The sequence below is a fragment of the Salvelinus namaycush genome, unplaced genomic scaffold (assembly GCF_016432855.1).
Source record: "Salvelinus namaycush isolate Seneca unplaced genomic scaffold, SaNama_1.0 Scaffold2762, whole genome shotgun sequence".
Taxonomy (NCBI): Eukaryota; Metazoa; Chordata; class Actinopteri; order Salmoniformes; family Salmonidae; genus Salvelinus; species Salvelinus namaycush.
Window position 1 is genome coordinate 17,681 of NW_024059633.1, and position 13,490 is coordinate 31,170.

A 13,490-nucleotide genomic window follows, 5' to 3' on the forward strand; every position below is an offset into this window, starting at 1 on the left:
TTGTTACATGATTAATTTCAATCGGGTAACAATTAAAACATAGTTAATGGACTAAATAAATAACAGTCATCAGATGAATAAAAGTAAAGGGTAAAGGGTCTGAATACTTATGTAAATGTGATATTTCAGATTTAGTTTTTTTATACACTACCGGTCAACAGTTTTAGAACACCTACTCATTTAAGGGTTTCTACATTGTAGAATAATAGTGTAGACATCACACCTATGAAATAACACATATGGAATCATGTAGTAACCAAAAAAGTGTTAAACAAATCAAAATATATTTTATATTTGAGATTCTTTAAAAAGCCACCCTTTGCATTCAAAGGAATGCATTCTGTGCATTCAAATTGCAATTATCAAATGCAATTGTGTTCGTTGTCCGTAGCTTATACCATAACCCCACCTCCACCATGCTGCACTTCTCAAGCATGTCAATGGCCATCTAAGGTGAGCATTTTCCCACTGAAGTTGGTCACGATGCCAAACTTCAGTCAGGTCAAGAACCTGGTGAAGACGACCAGCACGCAGATGTGCTCATCATGCAGATGAGCACAAACTATCAGACGGTGTTTGACAGTTTGTGCAGAAATTCTTCAGGTTGTGCAAACCCACGGTTTCATCAGCTTCCGGGTGGCTGGTCTCAGACGATCCCGCAGGTGAAGAAGCCAGATGTTGAAGTCCTGGGTTGGCATGGTTACACGTCATCTGCAGTTGTGAGGCCGGTTGTACGTACTGCCAAATTCTCTAAAACGACACGGTAGAGCTCATGGTAGAGGAATTACCATTTAATTCTCTGGCAACAGCTCTGGTGGACATTCCTGCAGTCAGCATGCCAATTGCACGCTCCTCAAAACTTCAGATATATGTGGCATTGTGTTGTCTGACAAAACTGCCCATTTTAGAGTGGCATTTTTTTTGCATCTGTCTAATGATCATGTTATTTAATTAGCTTCCTGATATGAAACACCTGTCAGGTGGATGGATTCTCTTCGCAAAAGAAAAATGCTCAGGGATGTAAACAAATTTGTGCACAAGAGAGAAATAAGCTTTTTGTGAGTTTGGAACATTTCTGAGATTTCTTTTTTTTCAGCTCATGAAACATGGGACCAACACTTTACATGTTACGTTTATATTTTTGTTCAGTGTAGTAACTACCAGTTACCCAATCAATTAACAACTACCAGTGAACACACTGACCATGTCATGGGAGTAGGGGACCCCCAGGTAGTGGTCAAAACCCTGTCGGGTGGGCAGGTACATCCCGTTCTCCCCCACCCCCAGGTGCCATTTCCCCATGGCTGCCGTGGCGTAGCCCAGGGGCTTTAGCACCTCTGCTATGGTGGTCTCGTTCAGCGGTAGACCCCCGCGGGAACCGGGGTAGAACACCCCCGGGTACACCCCTGACCGGGTCTGGTAGCGCCCTGTCAGCAAAGACGCCCTGATGGGAAAAGACAACCATAATTAAATTTATTTAAAACATTGATACAAGTGGTTGATGAACACAAAATAGATGTTGCGCTGCACAGTGTGTCTATGATCAGATATTACATTCAATTCAGAAAGCTTTGTCAGTGAGATTTTAGTTTGAATGACTGAAATCATGGATGCTGGTCTTCCTGACAGGCAAACCCCAGGTGGTTAAGGTTGGCAACAACACCTCTGCCCCCCAGGGGTGTGTGCTTAGTCCCCTCCTGTACTCCCTGTTCATTCATGGCTGTGTGGCCAAACACAACACCAATTCTATCATCAAGTTTGCTGACGTCCCGACAGTGGTAGGGCCTGATCACCAACAACAACGAGGGGGGGTCCTCGGTGTACACATCATACTGTTGAAGAGGTTTGGCATGGCCCCTTAGATCCTCAGGAACATTTACAGGTGCACCATTGAGCGCATTCTGTCTGGCTGCATCACTGCCTGGTAAGGCAACTGCAACACCCTTAACCTCAAGGCTCTACAGAGGGCGGTGAAGACTGCCCAGTCCATCACTGGGGCAAGCTACCAGCCATGGAGGACATCTACACCAGGCAGTGTCTGAGGAAGGAATGGAAGATCGCCAAGGCCTCCAGCCACAGCCCGCTCTCTCTGATACCTTCTGGCAGGCGCTACCGGAGCATTAAGTCTCAGACCAACAGGTTTCAAGATAGCTTTTACCCCCAGGCCATAACTGTTGAACTAACACTAAACTGTATACCTGAACCTTAACCCCTTACACTCATGGAAATTGGCCTATGGATAGGTCTACATCGAAATGTTTCTTACAGAAGAAATATGGAAAGCATATGCATAACCATGTTAGCAATTAAAAGGGAACCGTTTTGAGATTATGGAAAAATTATTAGACTAAAAGCTGAGGACACAACTGTTCACATGATACAAGACTGAATCCAAACATTACACTGTTGATTTTATGTGCATTTTACATTTACTGTACTTTTCACTGCATTTGTTGATAACGAAATCTGAAAATACTCTTGATACATTCTGTAACATGATAAGAATATTCTTGGAAAACTTGGGACAAAACAAAACAATGACAAGGGGTTTGAGTGAAAGGTCTAACTGGTGTTTTCAAGTTGCCAAACACACCTCTCCAAAGTGTGCACAGTTCATAAGTAATTTCAATGCACTTTTATGACTCAAAGAAGATTCTAACAAGAACAGTGCTCTTAAGAGCCCTCCTAGCTGTGCTGTTGAGGAACTAGAGCAAGCACACTTGTAGTGTGTTTGTTTGGAACACAGCCCTGCATCCACGCCTTCACACAATTACTGTAGTTCTTTAGGCACTCCAAAAACGGTCCATTATAAATCGCAATCTGGATCAGGTGGGCATATTATAATTTTTTTAATATGATCTTACAGTGTTATGCTTTTACAAGGCAATTCAGAGAAGCAGATCATAATTTTGGTGCGCATATAATGGAGTCATGAGTGTATTTAGATGAGTGGTCTGCGGCAAAATTTCACAATACAACAAACATAGGCTAATTCTGTTCAGGACAACCCAGGGTATAAAGCCATGCCATCTTGTAACTGTACATCAAACATAGGGATCATAAATGTTGACACGAGTTTTATGATATGGATATCTGAAAAGCACATTTGGACTCACGGGTGTTTGGCTTGCTTGTATGGCATAAAAGCGGTATTTACTATAGTCTCATCTTTTAAAATACATTTTAGGGGCCTCCCGAGTGGCTCAGCGGTCTAAGTCACAGCATCATTACATACCCGGGTTTGATCACGGGCACTATCACCATCGAACGGCGCACAATTGGCCCAGCGTCGTCTGGGTTAGGGGAGGATTTGGCCGGGGGATCAAATCCGGATTTGGCCGCTCATCGAGCTCTAGCAACTCGTGGCGGGCCGGGTGCCTGCAGGCTGACCTCGGTCGTCAGGTGCACGGTGTTTCCTCCGACACATTGGTGTGCGGCTGGCTTCCGGGTTAAGCAGGTAGGTGTTAAGAAGTGCAGTTTCGGAGGACGCATGACTCGACCTTCTCCTTCCGAGCCTGTTGGGAAGTTGCAGCAATGAGACCAGATCAAAATTGGGGAGAAATTTTACAAAAAAAATGTATAATACATTTAGTCCTCATAAATTACAGCATTTCCCAAAAGATGGGGAGTGTCGCTGCACAGCTATTCGCAGGTCTCTCCAGAGATGTTCGATCGGGTTCAAGTCTGGGCTCTGGCTGGGCCACTCAAGGACATTCAGAGACTTGTCCTGAAACCACTCCTGCGTTGTCTTGGCTGTGTGCTTAGGGTCGTTGTCCTGTTGGAAGATGAACCTTCGCACAAGTCAGAGGTCCTGAGTGCTCGGGAGCAGATTTTCATCAAGGATCTCTCTGTACTTTGCTTCGTTCATCTTTCCCTTGATCCTCACTAGTGAACCAGTCCCTGCCGCTGAAAAACATCCCCACAGCATGATGCTGCAACCATCATGCTACACCATAGGGATGGTGACAGATTTCCTCCTGACGTGACACTTGGCATTCAGGCCAAAGAGTTCAATCTTGGTTTCATCAGATCAGAGAATCTTGATTCTCATGGTCTGAGAGTAATTTAGGTGCCTTTCGGCAAACTCCAAGCAGGATGTCATGTGCCTTTTACTGAGGAGTGGCTTCCCTGGCCACTCTACCATAAAGGCCTGATTGGTGGAGTGCTGCAGAGATGGTTGTCGTTCTGGAAGGTACTCCAATCTCCACAGAGGAACTCTCGAGCTCTGTCAGAGTGACCATTGGGTTCTTGTTCACCTCCCTGACCAAGGCCCTTCTCCCTCGATTGCTCAGTTTGGCCGGACGGCTAGCTCAAGGAAGAGTCTTGGTGGTTCCAAACTTCTTCCATTTAAGAATGATGGAGGCCACTGTGTTCTTTCGGACCTTCAATGCTGCAGACATTTTTTGGTACCCTTCCCCCAGATCTGTGCTTCGACACAATCCTGTCTTGGAGCTCTACAGACAATTACTTCAACCTCATTCCTTGGTTTTCGCTCTGACATGCACTGTCAATATAGACTAGGGGTCGACCGATTATGATTTTCAACGCCGATACCGATACCGGTTATTGGAGGACCAAAAAAAGCCGATACGATTAATCGGCCGGTTTTTATATATATATATATATTTGTAATAATGACAATTACAACAATAATAAATGAACAATGAACACTTTTATTTTAACTTAATATAATACATGAATAAAATCAATTTAGTCTCAAATAAATAAGGAAACATGTTCAATTTGGTTTAAAAAAAAACAAAGTGTTGGAGAAGAAAATAAAAGTCCAATATGTCAATATGTGCCATGTAAAAAAAAGCTAACATTTCCTTGCTCAGAACATGAGAACTTATGAAAACTGGTGGTTCCTTTTAACATGAGTCTTCAATATTCCCAGGTAAGAAGTTTTAGGTTGTAGTTATTATAGGACTATTTCTCTCTATACCATCTGTATTTCATATACCTTTGACTATTGGATGTTCTAATTGGTACTTTAGTATTGCCAGCCTAATCTCGGGAGTTGATAGGCTTGAAGTCATAAACAGCGCAATGCTTAAAGCATTGCTAAGAGCTGCTGGCAAACGCAGGAAAGTGCTGTTTGAATTCTTTTAACTAAATATGCAGGTTTAAAAAAAAATGTACTTCTGTGTATTGATTTTAAGAAAGGCATTGATGTTTATGGTTAGGTACATTAGTGCAACGATTGTGCTTTTTTCGCAAATGCGCTTTTGTTAAATCATCCCCCATTTGGCGAAGTTGGCTGTCTTCGTTAGGAAGAAATGGTCTTCACACAGTTCGCAACGAGCCAGGCAGCCCAAACTGCTGCATATACCTTGACTCTGTTGCACAGAACGCAAGAGAAGTGACACAATTTCCCTAGTTAAAAGAAATTCATGTTAGCAGGCAATATTAACTAAATATGCAGGTTTAAAAAAATGTACTTGTGTATTGATTTTAAGAAAGGTGTTGATGTTTATGGTTAGGTCCACATTGGTGCAACGACAGTGCTTTTTTCGCGAATGCACTTGTTAAATCACCCGTTTGGCGAAGTAGGCTGTGATTTGATGATAAATTAACAGGCACGGCATCGATTATATGCAACGCAGGACAAGCTAGATAAACTAGTAATATCATCAACCATGTGTAGTTAAATAGTGATTAAGTTAAGATTGATTGTTTTTTATAAGATTAGTTTAATGCTAGCTAGCACCTTACCGTGGCTCCTTGCTGCACTCGCATAACAGGTAGTCAGCCTGCCACGCAGTTTCCTCGTGGAGTGCAATGTAATCGGCCATCATCGGTGTCCAAAAATGCCGATTACCGATTGTTATGAAAACTTAATCGGCCATTCCGATTAATCGGTCGACCTCTAATATAGACAGGTGTGTGCCTTTCCAAATCACGTCCAATCATTTGAATTTACCACAGGTGGAATCCAATCAAGTTGTAGAAACATCTCAAGGATGATCAATGGAAACAGGATGCACCTGAGCTCAATTTCAAGTCTCATAGCAAAGGGTCTAAATACTTATGTAAGTAAGTTAATTCTGGTTTTGATTTTTAATATATTTGCAAACATTTCTAAAAACTTGTTTTTGCTTTGTCATTATGGGGTATTGTGTGTAGATTCATGAGAAGAGTAATATTTAATCAATTTTATAATAGGGCTGTAACGTAACAAAATGTGGAAAAAGGGAAGGGGTCTGAATACTTTCCGAATGCACTGAATTTTGTATTATCTATTATAGACCTGTATCGGTTAGTGATCATTTATATGACACTATTTGCCCACAGCATGCATTTTTTGACAACTCTGAATGTCTAAAGAATCTGTTCTTCTGCAATATGAACACAGAACATTTTCTACTATTATCGTGGCGATTTGACACAATTACAATCATGGTCTTGAATTGGACTCGTCTGGTCTCGGTCTCGATTTGCTCAGGTCTTGGTCTTAAATCAGTCTCGCTTTAGGTGGTCTTAAACAGTGCTATCTGCACTGACTCAAGATCAAAGCGACCCTAGCTGCGTTTGTACATTTGTTGATAATATTTACCCAGTTATAGCAAATTTTTGGTCAGCAATGAAAATCCTGGAAAAGCCAAGGTGTGTGCATCACCTGCGCGTTTGCGCCAGTGATCCAATGTCGGGGGGGGGGGTTAATGTCATTGTCATGTCCGATGTCCTAAAATAACTCCACTGGCACTTGTGTATAACCGCAAACACGCAGTTGATGAAACAAATGCTCCATACTCCGGTTGTAAAACTGTCTCAAGCGCTCAAAATTGGCTAGGATTCTCCTCTATTCAATACTGGCCATGCAATTCTGACAAAGTAAAAAAATATATTATTACAATAGCCTAATTGACAAGTAACTCCTATGCTGTCAAGATCTCCTGTGAACACTTAATATTTTAACCTTACACATAGATAAACATCTTAGTTAGCTTCCTGGTTCATTGAATGAGGGAATCATTTTACAAAGACATAAAAAGTATTTGGTTGTAACTGTAATGTTGCAGGGTGACCAACCCTCTTCCCGGAGAGTCCAGGAGAGCTACTTGATATGCAGGAGCTTGCTCCAGCTGTGCTCAAACACCTCACATTGTAAAAAATGTGTGTTTGAGCAGGGTTAGCTAAAAAGCCTGCAAACAAGGAAAAACTTGTTCTAAGGATCAGGCAAACCTCATGTTCCAGTTTATAAGAGTTTTATTCAAGAAATTGCCAGGAAGTTCCCTCTCAGGATAAAGCTAAATCTTTATTTACACATCTGCACAAAGAGCTGTTTACCCCGTGCGTGTGTGTGTATACAGTGCCTTTGGAAAGTATTCAGACCCCTTGACTTTTTCCTAGTGTAGTGTATGAGAATGTGTGAGGGTTTTGTGTGTGAGTGACAGTGTAGTGTGTGTGTGTGTGAGTGAATATATGGTGTGCATTTAAGTCTAGTGAGTGTGCGTAGGGTCAGTGCAAGATATAGTCACAGTACAGATAGTTTGGGTACCATTAATTTACTATTTAGCAGTCTGGCTATTTAGCAGTCTTATGGCTTGGGGGTAAAAGCTGTCTCGGGGCCTGTTGGTTCGAGAGCTGATGTTCCGGTACCGTTTGCCGGACGGTAGCAGACTGAACAGTCTATGGCTTGGATGGCTGGATTCTTTCCCTTGACACCGCCTGATAGAGGTCATGGATGGCAGGGTCCTCGGCCCCAGTGATGTACTGGGCTGTCTGCACCACTATTGGTAGCGCTTGCGTTCAAGGGTGGTGCGATTGCCATACCAAGCTGTGATGCAGCCAGTCTCAAAGGTGCAGCTGTATAACCTTTTGAGGATCCGGGGGACCATGCCAAGTCTTTTCAGCCTAATTATTATGTGTATATAATTTCAATCTTTACAAATATTTTTCTTACTACTTTTTGGGTGATAAATGTGTATTGCACTGTTGAGGATAGCTTGCAAGTAAGCATTTCACTGTACCTTTCACACCCTGTATCCCAGCAAAACTCAACTGGCGGACCACGGTCCGGGTCCAGAACCAGAGAAGGGTCAATCCGGGCAACATCGCATTTTGTTATTTAAAAAAGTCAATACATAATTTTTTAGACAGCTTTAAAAAAAATCTACTGGGTGCAGCGGCCTCTTTAACTAACAACCTCTCTTTCTCGCTCGAAGCAACGCCCACCTCTACTAGTGCCCCGTCTAATCCAATCATGTGGTTATATGCAAATACAAAAGGCCGCATCCTACCCAATCACATTAATCCAAATATCCTCTGTGGAACCCTGGGACAAGCAGGCAGAAAGAAACAAAGATTTGACCGCAGTTCAACTGTAAATATCACAGATAGAAGGAGTTTAGTTAGCAGAACTTAGTTAATATGGCTTGACGAGTGGACGGAACAGTATGTATTCATTCTCCCCGCAAATAACACAAAACCAATGTGCCTGATATGAAGCGAGTCCGTAGCTCTCGTGAAAAGTGCACTTGTTAAGCGCCATTATAACACCAGGCATAGTCAATTCAATTAGACATAGACCCTGAACACAGAGGTGAGAACAATCAAGATGAACCAACTCAAATCCCAATATGAGAGTTCCACCAATATGAGAGTTCCATCCTTGTAAATTCCCTGATAGCCCAACAACGTGCAATGGAGTGTTCACTGAGGTTAGCCTGGGTTTTGGGAAAACACAAAAAAACTTTTTCAGACGCTGAGATGGTAAAATAATGCATGTGTGAAGTTGTTGACACCTTGCTAGAAGGTAAACAAAAAGATGAGCTCAGGGAAAAGACCAAACAGATCCCACAGCAATGAGGACAACTGAAATATTAGCTGAAGATTTACCTTCACAAATTGATGAGGCCATTGAGAATGCACCATGCATTTCATTAGCTGTGGATGAATCAACAGAAAATACTGATAATGCCCAGCATCTGGTGTTTGTCAGATTTTATAACGAAACCAAGAAAGAATTCTGTGAGGAGCTGTTGGGCTTAACACATCTAGAAGCACCAACATGGTGAGAGGATATCCATGAGGCCATCAAAGGGATGCTGACAAAAAGTAGGATAGATCTGAAGTCAGAGGTCTCCATCAGCACAGATGGAGCTCCAGCCATGATAGGAAGAAATGACTGAAAGAGGACCACCCTGACATCATATCACTGCATCATCCATCAATCTGTCCTGTGTGCCAGTCTGAGAAAAGAGTATTCTGAGGTCATGACAAGAATGATGAAACTGATCAACTTTTTGAGAGCAACTTCATCCCTACAACACCGCCATTCTGACAGAGACCAATGCCAGTTGATGACTTACTACTGCACAACAATGTCAGATGGCTCAGCAAAGGCAGGGTTTTCAAACACTTTTGAGCCATTCAGGAATAAATCAAAGCTTTCTTATCAGAGCAAAAGTGTGACATGGCAACTAAGTTTCCTGAGTTTTTGGAAGATGAGGAGAAGATGGAAACAGTGGCATTTTTGACAGACATTACATCACACCTTAATCAACTGAATGTTAACTGCAGGGATGGGACAACACGGTGTGTGATATGATAACAGCAGTCTGAGCTTTCCAGAAGAAATTGGAGCTTTTCAAGAATGATCTCCAAGGAGAACTTGTCCACTTCCCCAGTCTTCTGAGATGTTCCCAACCATGTTGATTTCATCCAGAAGTTGATGGATAACTGTAAGGCTCGCTTTGATGACTTCACTGTTGGAAGAGAACTGCTGCTGCTAATCCAGAAACCCTTCTTGGTAAAAAAAAGGTGTTGCATCACTGCAAATGGGGTTGACTGAGCTGCAAGAAAATGTGGCTTTGAAGGAGCAGGCTGGTGACTGTGACCCTGTCACTTTCTGGGGAAAGATGGTGCCTGCAATTGATGTCCCTGTTCTCAAGAAACTGGCACTATACATCCTGACCAGAAAGTGTCATTTCTCTCATTAATGCAGGGCAATGCCCAGAGTGACATATATACGTGCTTATAAACTCGGTGGTTCAAGCCCTGAATGCTGATTGGCTGACAGCCGTGGTACATCAGACCGTATACCATGGGTATGACCAAACATGTATTTCTACTAGAGGTCGGCCGATTAATCGGCATGGCCGATTAATTAGAGCCGATTTCAAGTTTTCATAACAATCGGTAATTGGCATTTTTGGACGCCGATTATGGCCGATTACATTGCACTCCACGAGGAGACTGGTGGCAGGCTGACCACCTGTTACGCGAGTGCAGCAAAGAGCCAAGGTAAGTTGCTAGCTAGCATTAAACTTATCCTATAAAAAAAACAATCAATGTTAATATAATCACAGGTTAACTACACATGGTTGATGATATTGCTAGTTTATCTAGCTCGTCCTGCGTTGCATATAATCAATACGGTGCCTGTTAATTTATCATCAAATCACAGCCTACTTCGCCAAACGGGTGACGATTTAACAAGCACATTCGCGAAAAAAGCACTGTCGTTGCACCAATGTGGACCTAACCATAAACATCAATGCCTTTCTTAAAATCAATACACAAGTACATTTTTTAAAACCTGCATATTTAGTTAATATCGCCTGCTAACATGAATTTCTTTTAACTAGGGAAATTGTGTCACTTCTCTTGCGATCTGTGCAAGCAGAGACAGGGTATAAGCATGCGAACTGTGTGAAGACCATTTCTTCCTAACAAAGACTGTAATTAATTTGCCAGAATTTGACATAATTATGTCATAATATTGAAGGTTGTGCAATGTAACAGCAATATTTAGACTTAGGGTTGCCTCCCGTTCGATAAAATACGGAACGGTTCCGTATTTCACTGAAAGAATAAACGTCTTGTTTTTGAAATGATAGTTTCTGGATTTGACCATATTAATTACCTAAGGCTCGTATTTCTGTGTGTTTATTATATTATAATTAAGTCTATGATTTGATATTTGATAGAGCAGTCTGACTGAGCGGTGGTAGGCAGCACTTTCCTGCGTTTGCCAGCAGCTCTTCGCTGTGCTTCAAGCATTGTGCTGTTTATGACTTCAAGCCTATCAACTCCCGAGATTAGGCTGGCAATACTATTGTGCCTATAAGAACATCCAATAGTCAAAGGTATATGAAATACAGATGGTATAGAGAGAAATAGTCCTATAATAACTACAACCTAAAACTTCTTACCTGGGAATATTGAAGACTCATGTTAAAAGGAACCACCAGCTTTCATATGTTCTCATGTTCTGAGCAAGGAACTTAAATGTTAGCTTTTTTTTTTTTTTTTTACATGGCACATATTGCACTTTTACTCTCTTTTCCAACACTGTGTTTTTGCATTATTTAAACCAAATTGAACATGTTTCATTATTTATTTGAGACTAAATTGATTTTATTTATGTATTATATTAAGTTAAAATAAGTGTTCCTTCAATATTGTTGTAATTGTCATCATTACAAATATGTAAATAAATAAATAGTCGGCCGATTAATCGGTATCGGCTTTTCTTGGTCCTCCAATAATCGGTATCGGTGTTGAAAAATCATAAACGTTCGACCTCTAATTTTTACACCTTTAATTACATTGGTAACCAGTTTATACTAGCAATAAGGCACCTCAGAGGTTTGTGGTATATGGCCAATATACCACGGCTAAGGGCTGTATCCAGGCACTCCGCATTGTGTGGCGATAGGGCCTTATTGCTTAATTATTGCATGGCCCACAGTGACGCTCTGTGCATTCAGAACTCTTTTGTTCTCCAGAATACATGCACTTGAATAAAAAAAATGAAGGCCCATGTACAATGGTTCACAGTGAACTTTTTGCATAGATAAATATGCAACCACTTTTCATCTTCAGTAAAGTTGCTGAAATATTGCACATGTTTACATTCGAAAGAAGTTGTAATTCATTCACATTTTAGTGTAATTTAATGTACATTTTATATAACAACATGTTTCCTAAGTCGTAGCGCCGATAAAGGACGATATCCATCCGGACCTTTGCCACCTAGGAAATGTGTGTCACTGGACCTTCTCAAATAGTAGTTGAGTATCCCTGCTGTATCCTGTGCACGTGACCAATATTTAGATTTTTTTTCACTGCCCACCTCACTCATCCCTAAACTGTAGAGTTGTTTCTCATATATACCCCACAGCCTCCTGATTTTGATAAGGATATTAGCTATTGTTACTGTGATATGTTGCTAGTTAGTTACTACCTGGAGGGGCTGCAGACGGGACTGGTGCAGTAGAAGTCAGTGAATCTCAGTCCGTCGGCCGCCAATCGGTCCAGGTTGGGGGTGAGCGAGGTTGGATGGCCGTAGCATCCTAGGTCGCCGAACCCCAGGTCGTCCGCGAACAGGAGGATGAAATTCGAGGGAGGGGAGCCCGAGCAGCTCGTAACAAGCAGGTACAGTAAGGTGGTGAGAGATAGAAAATGGCCCATTCTGACTTGACTGTTGCAACAAGCAGAAGTTAGTCATGAAAAGGAAAAGTGCTTAACGTTAGCTATCTATCTAGCTACTTCGCTTTAAAAAGGTGTTCATAGTCGAGGCCTAACGATTTAACAAAATTGCTCTACGTGTTCACTTACTCTCCAATGTTATGTAATATTCCCTGTATCGTTGAGAAAATAGCTGCGAGAGTTTGCTACACTACACAACTGACGCAACATAAAAATCATGTGATTACCGAGACACAGTTGGCGCATTTGAATGTCGTCAGCAGTGTTTTGGAAATGAAAAAGTCCGTGGTCTACCACAAGGGGTCACTATATAACTATGTTTTGCCTGGCCGTGGCAGGTTTCCCCATCACCCCATCCCACTCTAAGTTTGCTTTGAAGATTCTTACCTTGAATCATTAAACTCCTGTCAACTGGTCTATGTGACACCTACTGCCTGCCTTGTCTTGGTCATGCTCACGGTATGACGGGTGGCCAACCCTATTCCAGGAGAGTTACTGGTTATAACTTGTAAACCTAAAAACAGGCTTTTGTTCCAGGCCTAGGCCTGGCCTACTCTATCACACCCAAATCAGCTGACTATTAGAATCAGATGTGTTTAGAGCAGGGATGGAGCAAACTCCTGTATCGTTCTCTAGGATAAGAGTTGGCCACTTGCCGGTTTTTCTTCTTTGATGGGTTTTAAACGGCGGTTGGCATCCAATGTTAATGGCCATTACCGCCACCAGCTGGACGGGGTGTTAAATAAGAAACTTTAAAAAAATATTCCAGTAAAATGATATCATACAAAATAAGACAACTAAAAATATATATTTTTAAATTCAACATCATACTTCTTCAATCACAGTCCACTCCAAAATACATCCCTACTCAGGCTCTGGCCTGTGATGTGGCTACATTCACCGACTGGATTTCCTACACCACTTCGGCTGTAAAATCACGAAGCCCCAAAAAATGTTCAGCAGCATTCACAATGATTCAAATTGTCTTAGACTTCTTCTCCGCTTGTGCTGTACAGTTTATGACCATTACAATAAATAATACAAAGTCCAAC

The 13,490-nt window shown here is 41.8% G+C and overlaps 1 pseudogene; it reads right to left on the reverse strand.

The window, feature by feature from the left end:
• Positions 1-317: 317 nt before the first annotated feature.
• On the reverse strand, positions 318-12,651 carry LOC120039508 (annotated as a pseudogene).
• Between the last annotated feature and the right edge of the window lie 839 nt (positions 12,652-13,490).